Raw genomic sequence first — 20,244 nt, 5'->3', positions numbered from 1 at the left:
ACAGGTTTTATCGTCAAGGTAATTTTGACGAGGATAGTACAAAACTAAATTTCTGTATTTGATCAATTAAGTCTTGTTATTCAGTTTCAGTTTTAGAGTGTGGATAAGATCGCTTGACTCCTGTCAAATTTGAAACGTGTGATTTATTAGGAAGACATCAAGGATTGGTTTTTCAGTGCATCTCTGCCAGGTCTAGTTTTACACATCAGTCTTGTTCGTGAATCTGATTGCTCGTGTCTGCCTGGGCATAATCAGTCATCTGCACTTTCAGGTGTCTAGGTGAAGGGAAGTAATAGGTGTCCCCCCGCCCACCCCCACCCCCCCGCCAGGTTTCTTAGAGACTACAGAGCACACACGGGCACACACATACAAATCATGAAGTCCAAACATTTCTGTATCCCTGAGCTATAGTGGTGGATTTAGGCATTTGAATTAACACAATTTTATATTTTTCAACAGTTTCTAAGAAATAGCCTGTAAATAACTAGTTTCAAATAATTAAAATGATAAGTTCCTCAGCAAATAGCTTCTGGAAGCTAAGGAGCCTTTTTAAACTCCTTGTCGACGATTCTACATCTCCACATGCCAAGGCTCAATTCAAATTTTCAAATTCTAGGCCCTTTCCTTCTAGGCCACAAGAAACTCTGCCTCTTTTTTTTTTTTTTTTTAGTGTTTATTTTTGAGAGAGAGAAAGAGAGGTAGAGAGCAAGCAGGGGAGGGACAGAGAGAGAGGGAGACAGAATCCCAAGCAGGCTCCACACTGTCAGCATGGAGCCTGATGTGGGGCTCGATCTCACAAACCGTGAGGTTATGACCTGAGCTGAAACCAAGAGTTGGATGCTTAACTGACTGAGCCACCCAGGTGCCGCGAGAAGCTCTGCCTCCTTTAAGGAAGGAATTGGGAAGGAATTCTACAGTGTAGTAAGCACACGTAACCACACTAAGGGAAGAAACCGAGCAGCCAAACTAATAGGAGGTGAAAGTTTATACCCGCATCTACAGATAAAGCAGTGTGCCTTTGTTAGACCCCCTTTTTTTTAGCTAGAGCCCCCTTTTTAATATCCAAACTTTTCCTATTTTATTAAGGAATCATTAACAAATATAACTGTGAATGTTTAAAGAGTACAACATGATAATGTGATATACATGTGCATTGTGGGATGATCAAGATAATTTAAAATCCACTTCATTAAAATCCACTGTATTGAGAGGCACCTGGGTGGCTTAGTCGGTTAAGCATCCGACTTCAGTTCAGGTCATAATCTCGCAGTTTGCGGGTTCAAGCCCCACATAGGGCTCTGTGCTGACCACTCAGAGCCTGGAGCCTGCTTCGGATTCTGTGTCTCCCTCTCTCTCTGCTCCTCCCCTGCTCATGCTCTGTGTCTCTCTGTCTCTCAATAATAAATAAACGTTTAAAAAATTTAAAATGAAATAAAATCCACTTTATTGAATATCATTTATATACGATAAATTGCATCCACTCAAGGCATATGGTTTGAGGAGTTTGGGCAGATGTACATGCCCATGGAACCACTGCCACCAGCAGGATGTAGGATATCGTTATCACTCCCCCCGAGTTTCCTCATGCCCCTTTTACTGTACATTCTTCCCTGTGCCCCCATCCTCAGGCAACCACTGGTCTGCTTTGCACGAGAGCCACTTGGCAAGCTGACATTTGCAAGCTGGTGGATCCTTCTCTACCCAGAGACCAGATGTATATCTGAAACACAGTTTTCTTCTCATTTAAGATAAAATAATATTACAGAGCGATTCCAGGTCTGAGGTCTTAGAATGTTTTCCCAATTTCCTAAAAATGAGCACTTAAGAATTTTGCCTGCAAGTGAACGACAGCATCCTTATTAAATAGACTCCTTACACGTTTGGGTCAAAGGGAGATTCCAGCTAAGAGAGAAAGGATTCTGATGAAACAAATGATTCTCATGAACGGAAAAATGATTCTGGTGTTCTCCTGAAGTAGTTACAGTGAGATGTCAAATCCTCCAAGAACAGGACGCATCAAATCATTTGAGTTTTGCTTCACACTTATTCATAAAGTAAAAATGAAAAAAATGAGAGTATTTTGCATCTCACCATATTTATGCCTCTAGCTAGTGGGTGTATCTAATCATTGTACAGGAGCAAAACCCTATCCCCTGAGCCTTCCAAAAGATTTGAAACAGGTTTCAGAGGGAATTTCCTGGGGGTGGAAGGTGTGCCATCTTTACACGCTTATGTGCAAAGCAAGCTTTCCATATGCAAAATGGTGCTTTCCCGTTGACACGTTGAGTTGGAAGAATCATTCGGCAACTTAAGGGTCACGGTACTGAGATGGAATTTGGCCCTTCCTCACTTAGCCCCTCATCAAAAGTCCAGCTCACTTTTCTCTTACGTGTAGCTGGCTGTCCATTGCAGTCGCTCTGTCCATTTGGTCTCCGCGTGCCACTCGTGATTGTGACGGTGCCTGCCCTGCCCCGTCTTCCTTTTCCTGATTTTCTCCTTCCTTGTCTTTTCTGTCTCCTGATGCTGCTTCTCTCACGCCGCTCTGCTTTCTCATGGCCACGCTGCTTTTGTAAACCTCTCCAGTCTGAGTTGTCTGCAGACCGACCAATTGCAACATGTCAGGTGTCTTTTTGGAGGTTGTTTTTCTTATTTTTCGCTTTGCGGTCCAGCAGTTTCTTCAGACCCCTTTCAAGGTGGGAGGCGTGCTGGAGGTTTGAGAGTCACGAACGGTTGGTTTGCAGGTGATCAAAGTTGAATATGTTTGTGGGCTGTGAGGGAGCCGGTCTTTGAAACCAAGAATCATTAAAAACGATTTACATTATAATCCTACGAAACTTCCTTTTACAAAGCTAAAGCAGTTCGAATTGTCTTTTTTCTTAATTTAAAAAAGGAAATTTTTAATGTTTATTTATTTTTGAGAGACAGAGAGAGGGACAGAGCGCGAGCGGGTGAAGGACAGAGCGGGAGACACAGAATCCGAAGCAGGCTCCAAGCTCTGAGCTGTCAGCGCAGAGACCGATGCAGGGCTTGAACTCATGAACCGTGAGATCATGACCTGAGCCAAAGTTGGACGTTCAACTGACTGAGCCACCCAGGCACCCCCAAAAGAAACCCATCTTTTTTTTAAAATTTTTTTAATGTTTTTATTTTTGAGACAGAGAGAGGCAGAGCATGAGCAGGGGAGGGGCAGAGAGAGAAGGAGACACAGAATCCGAAGCAGGCTCCAGGCTCTGCGCTGTCAGCACAGAGCCCGACGCGGGGCTTGAACGCACAGACAGTGAGACCATGACCTGAGCCCCAGTCGGACGCTCAACCGACTGAGCCACCCGGGTGCCCCAAACAGGCTTCAGGCTCTGAGCTGTCAGTGCAGAGCCAGACGCGGGGCTCGAACTCACAAACCATGAGATCATGACCTGAGCTGAAGTCAGACGCTCAACCGACTGAGCCACCCAGGCGCCCCCTAGAATTGTCTTGAGGTAAGGTAACTTATTGCTCTTCAGCACGTACTGTAAAGGGGGAAAACCTTGGACGTTTGTTAAAATCTCCGCAACACAGAGTGAACCCTGATGTGAACTGTGGACTTGAGTGAATAATAACTTATGAATATTGGCTCCTCCATCGTAACAAATGTACTGCAGTGACCCAAGGTGTTCATAGAGGAAATCTGGAGGGGGATGTTGAGGAGGTATGTGGAAAATGTACCTTCTCATCAGTTTCTCTGCAAACCCCAAATTGCCAAAAAATCCATTTAAAAACCCTTTAGGATTCAGAAACGTAAAGGATACATCAGGCACTTTTTATGACTTACTTGCAGATAAAAGTGCAGCGTTTGTTGTTAAGCACTGGTGAAATAAGAGAAGTGCTCTCCTTGAATGATGTAACTGGTACCCCGGGCCCCCTGAAAAGTGAAAGGGTGAGCTTCCGAGAGAGGCCCAGCTCTGCTAACCAATGTCTGGTTGCACAATAGTTACCGGACAGGTCTGTGTGGGCATTGGGTTGGGGCTTTATTTATCTGCCACCGTTGGGGGGGGGGGGGCATGCCATCTTTGTGGTGGAGTGGGGCCCCAGCCTTGATAAATCCCCAGCCCTATAACCCAGTGATACCTTGTGTTTATGGTGTCACTAGCAACAGTGACAGTTGGCGAGCTGATACCAAGTCTTTGAGCCAGTACCCAGGTCAGAGTTTGATTGCTTTGGCCCAAAGGCTACTGCATGGCTCGTAGTAGCATAGACCTAACAGCGGAACCTCCGTGCAGTTATTCACTGTGGCCAGCTCTTCGGTAAACCCATGTGAAAAGATCAGGCTTTTTAAGGTCTGACTGTAATTTGTTTGTATACATTGAAACTGGGTGATTATTATGAGCGACTGGAAGCATGTGTTGCTTTCTTGAGCTGGCTGTAAAAACAGAACATTCTAGGGGCGCCTGGCTGACTCAGTTGGTAGAGCGTGTGACTCTTGATCTCAGGGTCATGAGTTCGAGCCCCACGTTGAGGGTAGAGTTTACTTAAAAAAGAAAAAAAACTCAAAACATTCTACGGTAGATGGTAGTAAGCAGAGGTGAGGGGATGGGTTCTGAGAGGGGCATTGTGACTGAGGGAGACAAAAAGAGAAAGAGAGACCAGAAGAGAAAAAAACAGGTAAGACATCAAGGATTAGAACATAAATGAAGGTGATCACCCAAGGAATGGGTGCCTTGGGGGATATGGTAGTTCACAGGATGTGTCCCCTCGAGTCTGTGATTAGACCCAGGGTGAAAAACTCCAGAGTTACCTGAAAAAGTATGAATAAAGGGGGAGAGTTGGTTATAGAACTCACCTATTTAAAACTTACTTATTTTGTATATCAGAAGGAATTTTTATGTATGGGTCTGTTACGGGTAGTCATCATTACACCTGTTACTAGATAAACCGTTACACGTTTTTTTCTTGATTTCACTACTTAGTTTCACTGATCGACTATACCTGTGGTCCTACCTCTGCCAGAAATGGCAGATTTTAACAAGGGGGAGGGGACGGAAATAACCTCTCCCTTGAGTCACAGTCCATGTGGAGGCTTGGGGATTCCAGTTCAGTTGCTAAGATCACAGGGTACCCTCTGCCAGTGGCGAACTGGATGGAGGCACAGCCAACGCATTCCTTGTGGTCACCGTCCCAGTTGATACCGAGTTCTGCAGCTGACTCGATTGTACAGAAATCTCTGTCCATCGTAGAGATGGCAGAAGTAACCATCTGACCGCATCATAATGTATTTGCATCATAGGTATAGACAGGCTTGGTCAGCCGCGAGGCTAGTCTTGCTCCCCCTGCTCAAGCTGCTGGAAATAGCTGGAAGGCCTGGAAAGGCGTAGGTGGCGATGGCATGCGGGGCAGGTATGTGACATCCTCTTGCCCCTTACTGCTTACCCAGGTGCTTCTCACAGCCTGTTGGCACTCCTTCTTCTTCTTCCTCTCTGTTTCCTCTTTGCCCTTAAGTCAGTTACTTGTGAATTTTCCCTTAAGTAACAAGGCGGATGTCAGCACAAAAAAAAGTTGGGGGACTGTTGGCCTAAGCATTCAAACTACGAGAGCAATGTACTTTAGACTACCCTATCTGCCAGGTTTTTACTGCCGCAGTGATTTGTTAGGTATAATAATGGAACTTCGAGGGACTTTGTGAATGTTTTCTGACATACAAGTTGAAAGCTGAATTGTGGCACCTTATAAAGTTATCCGTCCACTTTCAAAGCCCCTATGATTTTTCTTTGTGTGTTCATTCTTGTCCCTGTAGCAGATTCCAGCAGAGTGCGTGCTGATGCGAAGGATTTACTCTGTGGCCAATTGATTGGAGCCAGGCTGCCCGGTTGCCCACGTGTGAGGAGATCGTTCACGGAGTGCCAGACACGGCTTAGAAAGTAGGAGTCATAAAATGAAATCAACAAACGTTTATTGAGTGCTTACTCTATGTGCGAGGCACTTTGCTAGGCTTGCTAGATGCCATGGGGGGTTATTAAAAACAAAAGGCGATCTCTTCAAGCAACGAACTTCCATTCTAATTGGAGAAGCTATTAAAGACACAGGAAGGGTGTGGTGGAGAGGCCTGAAGTGAGGGGGAGGAGGAGAGAGTTGGGAGTCTCGAATCCTAGCCCAAGTTTGCCTATAACCATCTGATCCCTTGGATAAATCACTTTCCCTCTTGGGGTCTCGGTTCGAAAAAGAGAACCAGACTAGATAATCTCTAAGACAGTCTGTGGATTGGCTCATAAACAAATGTGTTAAAAAGTTGAACAAACAGTACAGAGCAATAGTAGAAGAGATTCCGGAAGATGGTACATTCCCTTTCGCTAAATGAAGTGTACGTATGACGGTTACTGTTGTATGTATACAGTACATATCTGTACCATATAATTATACTAATTCTAACTCTTGACCAGTGTTTCTCAAAGTGGGATCCTTGGGCCTGTAGCATCAGCATCACCTGGGAGCGTGTTAGAAATGCAGATTCCTGGGCCTGCCCCAGACCTACTGAATCAGAAACCTTGGGGGTGGGGCCCAGCACCTCATGTTTTAACAACTCCCGCTCTCCCAGGAGATTCTGATGCCCACTAAACTTTCACAGCCATGGACCGTAGGAATTTGGGGCAGTGGTTCTCAAATTTAGTTGTACGTTAGATTCATCGTACGGAATTGGTTGTGGGGGGACACCCAGACGTCACTAGTGGTTCTGGGTCTGCAGGTGCAGCCAGAGTTTGAGAATCACTGGTTTAGGGGAGAGTGGCATGAGCCGAAGCACCTGTTCTCCGGTGGTGACAAAGCCCGGAGGCCGGGAGTCAGCCAAAGCCAGAGTTGGGTATGGGGGAGGGTGAAACGTGGGTCTGATGGGAAGGCCTTGGATGTCGTGCTAGAAACTTGGTCTGTAGATTGCAGTGGAGGAAGGTTTAGGGAAAAGGGAGTGATGCATTCAAGGTGGCACATTTGAAAAATTAATCTGAGGGGAGCGTGTGTGATGAAGTAATCTAGGTGTGAAGTGATAATGGGTGAGATTGGGATCGCAAAAATGAGATCGTAAGGAAGAGAAGGTCTGGAGGCTCTTTTGCGGGACAAACGGACAGGATTTGGTGATGGTTTATGGGAGTGAGGGCAGTATTAGAATGTCTTTGGCCCAGTACTGCCTCTCAAACTTCTGAGACAGCCAGCGTGCTCTAGATGCTTCTGTCGGACTTGTCACATTCTCTGGATCTGTTCATCCTCTGTCCCTCATCACTTTGACTTAGGGAGCGGGTATTCCCCAGTGAGTTATGTAAAAATATACAGAACTGTAGTCACCCAGAAAGCTACCCACGGTCATCCTGGCAGGGGAAACAAATCCCGTTTCTTAACGAAAGAATGCTTGGAGTTGTGGGAAAGTTGTAAACTTGGCAATGACTAATTCGAGCCTATCAGTCAATTAAGTGGATTTTTATTTTATCATTTGTTTTAGTTGGGAGCTGTTGTACTAGTCATTGAAAGGACATCCATCTTCATATTTTTAAAACACAACAAAAATACCATTGAACATTAGGGCAAAGGACAAGAATTTTAAGGTTTTACCTTTTGACTTTAGCAAATATTTGCCACTCCATTTTTCTTGCTGGATTTCGCCATTTGTTTTGTTTTGTGTTGTTCCCATTTGTTCCTAATGCCTGATAATTTTAGTTTCCTCTACACTGTTACTGATGGCTTTTTTTTTTTTGTTCTTAGGTATTCTTAAAGTTTTATTATGTTGTTTTTGTTTTCTACTTTATTCTCATAAAGCTCTTTTACCAGCAATTATGCAATGATATACATGGAAAAATAGCTCTAGTCTTTGTTTTTTTGTTTTTTAACCTTTCGACCCCCTTCCTTCCACCCCTGACCCTCTGCCTCTGGCAACCACCACTCTGTTCTCTGTATCTATGAGCTTTTTCTGTTTGTTTGTTTAAGATTCCGCATATAAGTGAGATTGTTTGGTATTTGTCTTTCTCTGTCTGACTTATTTCACTCAGCATAATGCCCTCTGGGGCCATCCATGTCATTGCAAATGGCAAGATTCTATTCTTTTTAATGGCTGAATAATATTTCACAGCACGTATAATAGCATCTCTTCTTTATGAATTCATCAGTCAGTGGACACTTAGGTGGTTTCCATGACTTGGCTATTGTAAATAATGCTGTGGTGAACATGGGTGTGTATGGGGGGGGTGTATTGTGTGTTCAAGCTAGTGGTTTCCTTTTCTTTGGATAGATACCCAGAAGTGGGATTGCTGGATCATATGATAGTTCCATTTTTAATTTTTTGAGGAACCTCTGTACTGTTTTCCATAGCAGCCGCACCAGTTTACATCCCTACCCATAGTGCACAGGGGTGCCCTTTTCTCACATCCTCACCAACTCTCGTGTTCTCTTGTCTTTTTCATGATGGCCATTCCGACTGCTGTGAGGTAGAAACTCACTGTGGTCTTGATTTGCATTTCCCTGATGATGAATGACATTGAGCATCTTTTCACGTACCTGCTGGCCACCTGTAATGTCTTCTTTGGGAAAATGTCCGTTGAGATCTTCTGCCCATCTCTTAATTAGATTGTTTGGTTTTGGCCATGGAGTTGTATGAGGGCTTTGTATATTGGATACTAGCCCTGTCGGATATATGATCTGCAGATATTTTCTCCCCATCCAGTAGGCTGCCTTTTCATTTTGTTGATGGTTTCCTTTGCCGTGCTCAAGCATTTTATAGTATGATGTAGTCCCACTTATTTATGTTTGTTGTTGTTGCAAAAGTATTCTTAACGTTTTACTACTCCAGCGAAAACATTTGTCAAGAGTAGTTTGACTCCTCCACGCTGCCAGCGCAGAGCCCGATGCGGGGCTCAAACTCCCAACCATGAGATCATGACCTGAGCCCAAGTCGGACGCCTAACAGACTGAGCCACCCTGGCGCCCCTCATCTGTATTTATTTTTACCAGTAAATTATTTTGCTGAACGAGAGCCAGTTTATCAGTTCTGCTAAAAGTACGGAGATGGTGGCCAGCTCATCTGTATTTATCACATCTATGGTAACATTTAAAATGCGTTTTGAACGGTACATATGCCAATGTTTCTGACTACCATAGTAGTGTGAGCACTTGAATAAAAATAGGAAAAATGAGACTTGTGAGCCGCCCGTTGCCATCCTAAGTGTACCTAATTAAGATATTTGGGGTTCATAGGGGCGCCTGGGTGGCTCAGTCGGTTAAGTGTCCAACTTTGGCTCAGGTCATGATCTCGAGGTTCGTGGGTTCGAGCCCTGCATTGGGCTCTGTGCTGACAGCTCGGAGCGTGGAGCCTGCTTCAGATTCTGTGTCTCATTCTCTCTGTGCCCCTCCCCTGCCCATGCTTGCCCTCTCTCTCTCTCTCTCTCTCTCTCTCTCTCTCTCTCAAATGAAGAAATGTTAAAGAAAATTAAAATAAAAGATATTTGGGGTTCAGTACTCTTTGGTTTCTTAGGTTGGAAAAGAATATTCTGAAGGAAAAGAGTATCTTACTGAAGGAAAGAAGAATATCTTTTCTGAAGGAAAAGCATGATAAAGGAATGGTTACCATGACGATCACATTTCAGAGAATTTAGAGAAGACTGAATCTGTGGGGTTCATCCATTTTGATTGATTCAACTGGTCTTTTAGTTTCATTCAGACAGCAGCTGTCTCTCGATTTTATTTTTCCACATAATTCACCCAATCGATCGGTGACTTGGGGGTCGTGTAAGCTTGGCTGTCAGTAGTGTGACAGGGTCACCAGTGTCTGTGGCCACGATACTGTTGCCAAACCCGAAGGAGGATGATTGTGTACGTTAAACGTCGCTAGATCGTAGCTCCTGGCTTCTTCTGCAGTCACACAAAAGGTTTGTCTAATTTGACTTATTCTGTCAGGGTGTGGTAAGATTCACATGATTTAGTTTCAAGCATGGCTGACCCTAAAGTGTTTGGGTTTTACTTGGCTGTCCTCACATTTTACCCAGTGTGTTTGGCTGCCGTTCGGTTTTTATATTCTGACTTGTGCAAAATCGTCGACACGGTTTGTGCCCCGCGTGGTCAGAGGCGCGGTTCCACGTGCACACGTGTACCTGCACGAGTGTCTTCTTCCTCCCGGCCCCCACTGAGTGTGACGCGGGACGCCCTGGCACCAACAGTGAAGTGGAGCTACAGGTGCTGTGGTGAAATCTCGCTGCACGTTTTTATCACTCTTGGTGGTCTAGTCCTTGACAGTGAAAGCACGAACTGTGGAGCTGACCTTGGCGGGGCTCCGGGTCGGACCCCCGTGTGTGAGCTCCGCCCGCTCAGCCTTCGGGCCTTTCTCTCTTCTGCCCTCTGGAGGGTGTCTGGGGACATGACATGCAAGGGTTTCCTACGAAAAGGAGAGCCCCAAGGGTCTCGGTTTTGGCTACTAGAAGACCGGCCTCTTGCCCCTCCGCCCCAGCCCCTCGAAGCCTGAACTCGCAGAGGTGGGGAGCAGACAGGGAAGGCACGGAAGGCACTGGCAGGGTTGGGGCGTCAAGGGGGCTGCGATCCCGGTTCTTTAAGTACAGAACTGATTCCTTCAAGTAGAGCCCGGTGCGTGCTGAACCCCATCTCCGGGAAAAATGATTTCCAGAAGGGGGAGCGAAGTGAAATAGCACGTTAAGGCTAGCGTGTGGCGGATTCAGGTTTGAAGGTTAAGCTGGACTGAATCTAAACGGGTGTGTTTGGTGCCAGAGATTTGTGGCGGCACGCGAGCCCCTCCTCCGAGTGTGAGAACACTCCCGCTCTGCGCCTGCTGGGGTAATGGTGATCGCTGTCTCTCTCTCCCATCTGGGGAGTACCTGCTGCATGTGGGGCACTGTGAAGCGCTCTGTATGCGCCGCCCCCTTGTCACCTCACAGCCTGTCTGTGAAGTCGCTTACCATTGTGAGGCTCAGCTGGCATAAGGCAGGGCCGGTGTTCGAACCCAGGCAGTCTGACTCTTGCTGTGAACATCTGTGCCGTGCCGCATTCTCACCACGGTTGCACGCCAGGGTGTGGCACCTTCTAGAAACAGTGAGTTCCGTGTGAATGGGTTGTGGGTAGTGGGAAAAGAGACCGGGCGAAACCTTTCATGTATACGTGCTGTGCTGAGTACTGTGAGGAAAGAAAGGCGGGATTTCCGTCCCTGCCACCCAGACAAAGACACTTTAAGTTCTGTGGAACAAACGAGACGTAGCATGAAACCAGTAATGTGTATTCGTAGGGCAGAACGTGAAAATATTATCTCTAGTTAAATAGAGGTGGGAAGAGGACGAGAAGGTGTTTCTTTGAAGTCCGTCACTTTCAGACGTTTGCCTTTGAAAGCTAGCTCTTCGCTGCTGGCACGGAGTCCCCTCCTCCGGGCTTTTGATCTGGCAGACAAGAACCTGTCTGTCCCTGTAGTCAGCACACTTGTCCATTTTGAGTTCGGGAGAGTTGTCTTGAACGTGACAGTTGTCATTAAGATCTCTAAACAGATGAACCCATTAGCCTATTGAGCTAACCGGACCAGCGATTTATTTTCCAGCACGTTAATATTTAAAAAAAATCTCTAACCCCTGCTTGTTAGGCGATCAGCCCGGAAATGGTTGCTTGGGGGCGGAAGAGGGGCAGTTATGAGCCTGGTTAGAACCCATGGTTTAGGTTTGCCCTGCTTCACTCCATAGATACTTCTCGAGAGGCTCCTGTGTGGCAGTCAGGCACTGTTCTGGGCACGGGGATAGAGCAGTGAACAGAACAGATGGGGGCCCTCCTCACAGGGAGCGATCTTTCCCTCAGATTTCATTTGCTCGTGTACATTTCACAGCTGATATAAAAGTGCTCTTGGTATGAGTTTCAGGATTTCACACGCCTCCTTTCTCCCAGCCAGCCCTTTGAATGGGGGGGGGGGGTGGGGATGGGTAAGGCAGTGAGATGCCTCTGGGGAGGCCTCAAGGGCTCGAGGAGGGCCGCCTGTCAGGGGACTGTCTTTGCTTGGGTGATGGGAACAGCACAGAGCACACCTGTTTCCTGGTGATGCTGAGCCCTCCGCCCCGGGCAGGGATGAGCCTGCCCACCAGCCTGCATCCTGATGCTGTTGTTGATTGGAGATAACTTCAGTGGTCACACGGCACCTCGTCTCCATGGAAACACCTCTAAATATTCCTCTGGTGACTTGTGCTCTACATTCTGCCTGGATCTGAGCCCTCCTGTGGCAAAATATTCTAAAGATGTTAAAAGAGAGGGAAAAAAAGGCTCAACTAATAAATCTATTCTAAACGACTGAGTCATTTGTTTTGATTACCCGGGTGATTGCCAAATGTTAATTTAAAACTGAAATAGGCCATGAGCTCACTGTGCTAACAATGCTGAGTGTTTGAGCTAAGGCAGCCTGATGATGAGGGGCTAGACCCGGTGCCGGCACAAATGTTGTAGGATAAACAGACACTGGGGAAGTATGTGGAACATCCGGGCGGTTTAACTTTTAAGGGTTGTAAATATAAAGTAGAATGTGTTACCGTGAGGCATTTCGAAGGAAGTAGGCTTTGGGTGGTTTTTGTTTTTTTTTTTTTTGGAATTTCTAACTTCTTTTCTGAAAAGGTAACTTTGCGTCTCGCTTCTCGTTTTTTCCTAACTTAGGCACGTTGGAAGTTGTTGTCCACCGTGTCCAGCCCTTGCTGAATACATCCCAGTCACCACACATCCAGCGTGAGGTAAGTTTGACTGACGGCCACAAGTTCGTACACCGACCTTCAGCCTTCCAATTAGTGGTGTTGGGGTTGACACTGTGGAAAAAAAAAAGCTTTAGTTGTACAGTAGACTGAACAGGATTCATTTTAATTGACCCAGCAAATATCCCTGCTTATCCTAAATATCCGCTTTCTGGGGACTGGCTTTTCAAGGGGAAAAACCAATCTCATTTACTTTTAATTTGGGGGCATGAAAAGTGAAGGTGCCAAGCACAACAGAACCGTTAGAAGGTCTGCCTGAAGATAAAGATGTGCTCATGCCCCAGCGTGAACAGTAGGGAGCAGGAAAGCTACGCCGAGCAGTACTGGCATCGAGCAGGGAGACTGCGGGAGAAGGCGGGGCTGACCCAATCAGCTGTCGGGGAGGGATCTTTGTGCAAGATCTGGGGTAGGAACTCCAGAGAGGGCTTCCGTTGGGTTATGCCAGCGAGGGCCAGCCCGTCGTTTTCAGCTCAGAATCGAAGTTCAGAGCGTGGCTGCCCCCGTGTGAACAGCCAGATCGAGCAACCCTTTCATTTAGCGCACATTGCACAGACGTCCTCGGTCGTCATTTAGCCACAGGGCTTATATACACTCCGTGATGAAGATTCAGGGTCACTCAGTGCTCTCCTTGAGAGACGGGACATTCAGCTTCGCACATCTCAGAGAGGGTTCATCCAGGCCCCGCGTAAGGGGCCCCAGTCTTGCTGCTCTCTGTGCCCCGCCATGCACACGTTTGCGGGAGGGGAGGTGACATTTGCCAGCGGCAGACCAGTCAGGATTCGCACTTCTGTCCGTCAGAAGCTTGCTGCGTTTTGGTGTATGCCCCGCCCCCCGCCCTCTGCCTCTGCTCGGTCTCGCTTTCGATGAGGGTCATTGCTTTCCGTTAGGGCAGATGCTCACTTAGCTGGCCAAAGTTGTCTCCGGTATCCCTGCTTGCTGCCACCTTCTTCACACATTTTAAAATACATATATTGACACCGTAAAGAATTTAAAAAAAAGGACAGACTTTTAGAAGTGTTTACTTGGAATTTTGTCAGTTTCCTCAATGACATGGAAGCTGGAAGGTCTCCCCAGGGCCTGGGGCTTCGGACCGGCCCAGAGACCAAAGCCTCGGCCATTTGTCAGCTGTGAGAGATGCACCCTGCTGGCTCGGTCTGGGCCCTGCCGTGGCTGTCATCCATAGCCTTTACCTAAAATGGTTGTTTTCAAACTTTTATTCGTTAACGATAGAAACCTGTCTTCAAATCAAATCTTAGGTCGTCCCCCACCAGAGCAGAACTATGACTCTCACTGTCCTCTGAGGAACCCGAGGGCGGCTTGCCTTTGTTTTCCCACAGCAACAGAGACTAGATGGTGGAAGGAGGTCCACAGAAGGGCATAGCCCGTCAGCCTGGTTAGAAACACTGGCCGGGGGTGGGGGGACCTGGCTTGGGTTGCCTGTAGCCATCTGCAACCTTGGTACGCTTCATCGTAGAAAACTTCGACGGAAGCTATGTGTATTCTTATAAATGAAACATTCTAATGGAAGGTTTTTGAATACATATCTGAAGTGATTTTGTGATATTAAACCACTCCGGTGACATCTTTAATTTGACCCAAACTTAGCATCTTTGAGTTTCCTTTTAACATTTTTTCTAGGGGCGTCTGAGTGGCTCAGTCGGTTGAGCCTCCGACTTCGGCTCAGGTCATGATCTCGCGGTCTGTGGGTTCGAGCCCCGAGTCGGGCTCTGTGCTGACAGCTCAGAGCCTGGAGCCTGTTTCGGATTCTGTGTCTCCCTCTCTCTGCCCCTCCCCCGCTCATGCTCTGTCTCTCTTTGTCTCTCAAAGATGAATAAACGTTAAAAAAATTTTTTTAATAAATAAAAAAATAAAAATTTTTTTAGTGTTCGCTTCAGCAGCACATACACTAAAATTGGAATGATTACAGAGATTAGCACAGCCCCTGCCTAAGGATGGCACACAAATTCGTGAGGCATTCCATATTTAAAAAAAAATAAATACAATAAGTTTTTTTAAGTTTATTTATTTTGAAAGACAGAGCAAAGGAGGGGAAAGAGAGAGGGAGAGAGAGAATCCCAGGCAGGCTCTGTGCTGTCAGCGCAGAGCCCGGTGTGGGGCCCAAACTCACAAACTGTGATATCATGACCTGAGCCGAAGCCGAGAGTCGGACGCTTAACCGACTGAGCCACCCAGGTGCCCCATTTGGGTTTCCTTTTAGAGCAGTGAGTTTCTCAACTTGATCAAATCTTTTTTTCTTTTTTAATTTTTTTTGATGTTTATTTTTGAGACAGAGAGAGACAGAATGCGAGTGGGGGAGGGGCAGAGAGAGAGGTAGACACAGAATCCGAAGCAGGCTCCAGGCTCCGAGCCGTCAGCACAGAGCCCAACGCGGGGCTCGAACCCACAAACCGTGAGATCATGACCTGAGCCGAAGTCGGACGCTCAACCGACTGAGCCACCCAGGCGCCCCACAACTTGATCAGATCTGTTAAATTCTGTGACTTAATCAAATCTGTTAAATTCCGTTGCACTGTGATAGAAATCTATAGGATTGATGTGAAGCAGTTCCAGTCACAGTGTAGTTGTATCTTGTGATCTTTCTTCGCTTTTCTTATTGATGTCTTCATTAATTCAGCCCTACTACGTAGTAAGCCGGGAATGTAGGCGTGAACAAAAGAAAAAGGATAATACGTTTTCATCTTGATCTTCTTCAACTGTGGGACATCCCTGGATGATTTTCCTTTTTGCAGATGGGGAAACTGAAAGTTGATTTTCCTTTTTTTTTTCTTTTAATTTTTTAATCTTTATTTTTGAGAGAGAGACAGAGTGCAAGCAGGGGAGGAACAGAGAGAGAGGGAGACACAGAATCCGAAGCAGGCTCCAGGCTCTGAGCTGTCAGCACAGAGCCCGACGTGGGGCTGGAACTCACAAACCACGAGATCATGACCTGAGTCGAAGTTGGATGCTTAACCGACTGAGCCACCCAGGTGCCCCCGATTTTCCTTTTTAAATTAAATTGCCCAGTATTGAGTAGGCCTGGATGGGTTCAGGGGTGCAGTTCAAAGTCCCTGTCTCCAGTCTGCTCTCTGAGACTGTGATGTCTGGCACCTCCAGGCAGGAACGCACAAGTAATGAAGTATACGGGTGTTGCTGGGGCGCACCTGTGCCCGGAACCCAAGCGCCCCAAAGTGAAAGCAAATGTAAATTGTGTGTTTTGTACACACAAATTATACACAAATTTGGTAAATTTGCTTAAAACACTTGAACACTTTAGGAAAGTAGTAAACTTTATCACAGGTAAACTTTATTTTCAAGAACCTGAAATTATTCCACTTGGCCACCTTTTCATTATAGAATTGTATGGAACAAAAACTTTTTTTAATGTTTGTTTATTTTTCTGAGACAGAGGGACAGAGTGTGAGCAGGGAAGGGGAAAAGAGAGAGAGGGAGAGGGAGACACAGAATCTGAAGGAGGCTCCAGGCTCTGAGCTGTCAGCACAGAGCCCGATGTGGGGTTCAAACTCACAAACCATGAGATTATGACCTGAGCCGAAGTCCGATGCTTAACCGACCGAGCCACCCTGGTGCCCTGGAACAAAAACTTGAACCCCACATAATTCTTTTTTTACTCTTTTTAAAGTTTTCATTCATTCAAGTAACCTCTACACCCAACGTGGGGCTCAAACTCACGACCCTGAGATCAAGAGTGGCACACTTCTCTGACTGAGCCTGCCAGGAGCCCTGAACCCAACATAATTCTTAACATACACATGAGCTGGGTACTCTTTGTATTTGTTTCTGTAGGAATGACAGTGTTGTTAATTAAGAATTAAACATGTATTTCACATCTAGGAAATATTTGTATCACTGACATATGGTCACTTTAATTATTGATTTGGCAGTTTTTAATATTCACAAAACACAAATTTAAAATGTGGTAGTCATAGTGATTTGGTTTGTACCATTTATATCAATGTGACCTCTCTTCTTCGTGTACCAGCAAGAGAGCACGAGATTTAGCACAGATGGCTTCCACAAGCTTAAAGAATTTGGAAACCATCAGTCCAGAGCCAAGGTCTCAAACTGGTGGGCTGAATCTGGCACACAGAGGTGTTCTTTTAAAATTTTAAGTGAATTGCCAGCATTTAAAATTTGAGAGATTTCACATGTTTCAAAAATCCAGATTTTCAGCTTCTCTTGAAATATCAGAAGATCTGGCAACATTGAGCCTGTATTCCTTTTGGGCAACACTAGGCTGAACAGCCGGATAGCTGCCGTGCCTTTGGCTGGAGCGTGAACTCTGAAATTTGCCAGGGTCCCTACCACCCTCTCACCTCCTTGATACAAAGGACAGAGGTCCTTTATCTCAGTGTTTAATGTGGCCATTATCTGAATGTTTTACTCGTTTTTAAGACCTGCAGGGCTCTTTCAGGCAAGTGAGTTTTCAAGAAAGCTCATGTCCGGATGAAATTGAGGCTATAGACTGAGAGCCATCCTTTCTCTGAAAATACTAGCTTGTAATTTTCAGGTACATGATGTTTGGTGATACTCATTTTAATTTAAGGGCATGCATTAAAAGGGTTGAGAGTGCCTGGCTGGTTCAGTCAGTAGAGCATTCGACTCTTGATCTTGGGGTCGTGAGTTCGAGCCCCATATTGGGTGTAGAGGTTACTTTTTTAAGAAAGGGTTGGGGACAAACATTTGAGGAAAGAGATACCTTCTGATGGTGTCTGATTAAGAGAAGGAGCATCGGCAGAATTTGGCAGGTTCCTGTGGTCTACCCCAGTGTTTCCTCAAACTTTCACTTGTGGATCCTAACACAGGAGGTCTGGGGTAGGGCCTGAGATTACACAACTCCAGTAAGCCCCAGATTGTACCACTGCTAGTCCGAGGACCTATGTCCCTTTGAGTAGCAAGGGGACTTGACCCTAAAGCAATCCTACGAAAAAGCAGTCATGCAGTGATGTTTTGACAAATCTTTTTCTTTGGCCTAAGAAAGAGAAAGAGATCTTAGGCAGGCTATTTGTGGTCAGATCTTCATAGATAAACCTGAGTTCACTTCTCATTGTGGTAGGATAACGTTTAAAAGCCAATTTAATTTTTTTTTAATTTTTGAGAGAGAGAGAAACAGGATGTGAGTGGGAGAGGGGAGAGAGAGAGAGGGAAACACAGAATCCAAAGCAGGCTCCAGGCTCTGAGCTGTCAACACAGAGCCCAATATGGGGCTTGAACTCATGAACCGTGAGATCGTGACCTGAACTGAAGTCAGACGCTTAACCGACTGAGCCACCCAGGCTCCCTAAAGCAAGTTTTAAAATAAAAATTAAACTTCTCTTTTACACGGGCTATGTTGTATTAAAAATAATGGACTTTTGGGGGACGCCTGGGTGGCTCTCTCTCTGCCCCACCCCTGCTTGTGCTCTGTGTCTCTTTCTCAAAAATAAATAAACATTAAAAAAAAAAAACCCTTGCTTTAAGTTAAGTACTTGTAGTAAAAAAGCCACATGTGGTAAAGCTCGGGAATCATGAAGTAGGGATTAGGGCTGTTAATTTTGTAATTATCAGAGAATATATTTATGAGACGCTTGGAAAACTTATGAATGAGACCATAGAAAATGGGACAGTTAGTTATCCAGTCCCTGGATAAATGATAACCTGTAAGCTATAAAATGATAGAAGTAGTCAAGAAGAGATCAACGGACTCCAATCCATAAAAAGTTCCTGAGGGAGCAGACCTTCAGTGCTCTCACCACCCACACAGAAACGGGACGTCTCAGGTGGTGGGTGTGTTACCTAACTTGATTGTGGTAATGAACTCACAGAACGTACGTGTGTCAGATCATCCCGGATACCTTCGATGTGTACGATTTTCGTTAATTCAACCTCAGTAAAGCTGAGGAAAAAAATAATGAGAACGTGCCAGGAAAGTTTGTGGCGGAGGTGATAAAATCATTCATTTCTATCTTACGCACAGAGCCCGCGTGGGTTGTGAGGCCTGGCACGTGCCTGGCCTGTGGTAGGCGCTCCATAGCCGCTGGCTGAATGAGTTCTCCGGTGGGTGGAGAGGCAAAAGACATGCGCGTCCTGTCAGAGTGAATAAATGCATATGGCAAAATGCGCAGCCTCAGTGGCATGCAACAGCAAGAAGGTATATTTTTTGCCTTTTAAGCCGACACAACAGAAAACACGTAGTGCTCATATGGTTGGTTACCTTGAAACTGAGAAGCGCTTACTGCTGGGAGCTCTGCAAGTTGGTCATAAGCCTTTTAGAACATTTTGTGGCACCTTGTGGTCCAAGTCACAGATCGGTACCCCTTGATCCAGTAGTCCTATTTCGGGACGTGCGCTCCAAGAAGCAAATTGTTCTACGAGAAGAAAAGAAAAGCCGCATGTTGCGGGTATTCGTCACAGTGGTATTTGTAGGGACAGAAAGTTAGGATCTAAACATTCGTGTGCTCAAGCAAGATTCTTGGTTAAGTAAGTAGGATACGTGCATGCAGGAGAATTCCATGAATCTGTTCAAAATGATAACCTTGATGCTTGCAGACCAATATGGGAGAATTTGTCTAATACGGCCGTTGTCTATGTGCTGTGATGATAGCCTCGTAAAGTGCCAGCGTGCGTGTGGACGAGAGCTAGAAGTAACACTTCATTTGAGGTTTTATTCATATTACTTGTCCTGTTGTTTGCACATTTTACCCGAAGTCTACGGCTCGCTTAGAGGTCGAGACTCCTCAGCTTCTACCTTCTCGACCCCATGCCACAAGCCATTGGTGTTGTGTAAACGACCGTGGCTCGTGATGAGGACTCCCGCCTAGAGCCTAGACACGGGGCTGTCATGCTAGAACTCCTCCCTGCTGCTTCGTTCCATCACCCTGACCTCTCGGTTTTCTTCCTTTTTTCCTCTCTTTGCCCATGTTTCGTCTGTTCTCTGCGGTTGGTCGAGAGGCCCCTTGGTGTCCCACGTGTTAAAGTATAACCATTTGTCTCCGAGCTTTTCACTGCTGTGCGGCCAGGGAGCGACTCTTGATGTCTCAAGGCTCCCTGTCCACTTAAGCAGAACCTTCGCAGAGCCGTAGTGCAAGGGCAGTACCTGTTTTCCCTTCTGGTGGCATTTAGCTAAGTGACAAAAATCCCCTCCAGCGTCCCGAGCCTTCGTCCAGCATCCCCTCCCCTCCGGCTGTGCTCCCCGGGTCACATATACTTGTTTCCCTGCTGGAAGTGTGCGTTTCTCCTTTAATTAGGTCAGTTACTTCATGTCTGTTTTTCTTTTTTGACATGGTTTCCTCTGGCTTTAGCACCACATATTTTCCCCATATGTCATTGCCTCTGGAGCTCCATGTTGCAATCGCTTTTCAAGGGGAACAGAGAGCGCATTACTAAGGGGGGTAGCTCTTGACTCCTTGCCTGCCCTTTGCCTGCATGAGCATTCCTATTTCTTTTGGGCCTAGTTCTGTTTGGTTTTGTCGTCTTCATCGTCAGTTATGTTTGGACTGAAAGATACTTAAGTAAAAATAATGGTAAG

At 46.0% G+C, this 20,244-nt stretch overlaps 1 protein-coding gene and 1 non-coding gene across 2 annotated transcripts in view; both read left to right on the top strand.

Moving 5' to 3' along the window:
- Positions 1-20,244, top strand: part of FHL1 (four and a half LIM domains 1) — a 61,996-nt gene that overhangs the window by 8,963 nt on the left and 32,789 nt on the right. The window contains exon 2 of the mRNA XM_081793069.1: positions 12,628-12,701. The gene's annotated coding sequence lies outside the window, so the exon portion shown is untranslated. The remainder of the gene's footprint in view (positions 1-12,627; positions 12,702-20,244) is intronic.
- Positions 14,602-14,706, top strand: LOC145714737 (U6 spliceosomal RNA). Its single transcript, XR_014136954.1, has one exon. It is a non-coding gene; the product is annotated as a U6 spliceosomal RNA (small nuclear RNA).

Source organism: Panthera onca, chromosome X (genome assembly GCF_046562875.1).
Source record: "Panthera onca isolate mPanOnc1 chromosome X, mPanOnc1 haplotype 2, whole genome shotgun sequence".
NCBI classification, from domain to species: domain Eukaryota; kingdom Metazoa; phylum Chordata; class Mammalia; order Carnivora; family Felidae; genus Panthera; species Panthera onca.
Note: the sequence above shows the minus strand (reverse complement) of the source record. Positions and strands in the feature narration are given on the sequence as shown.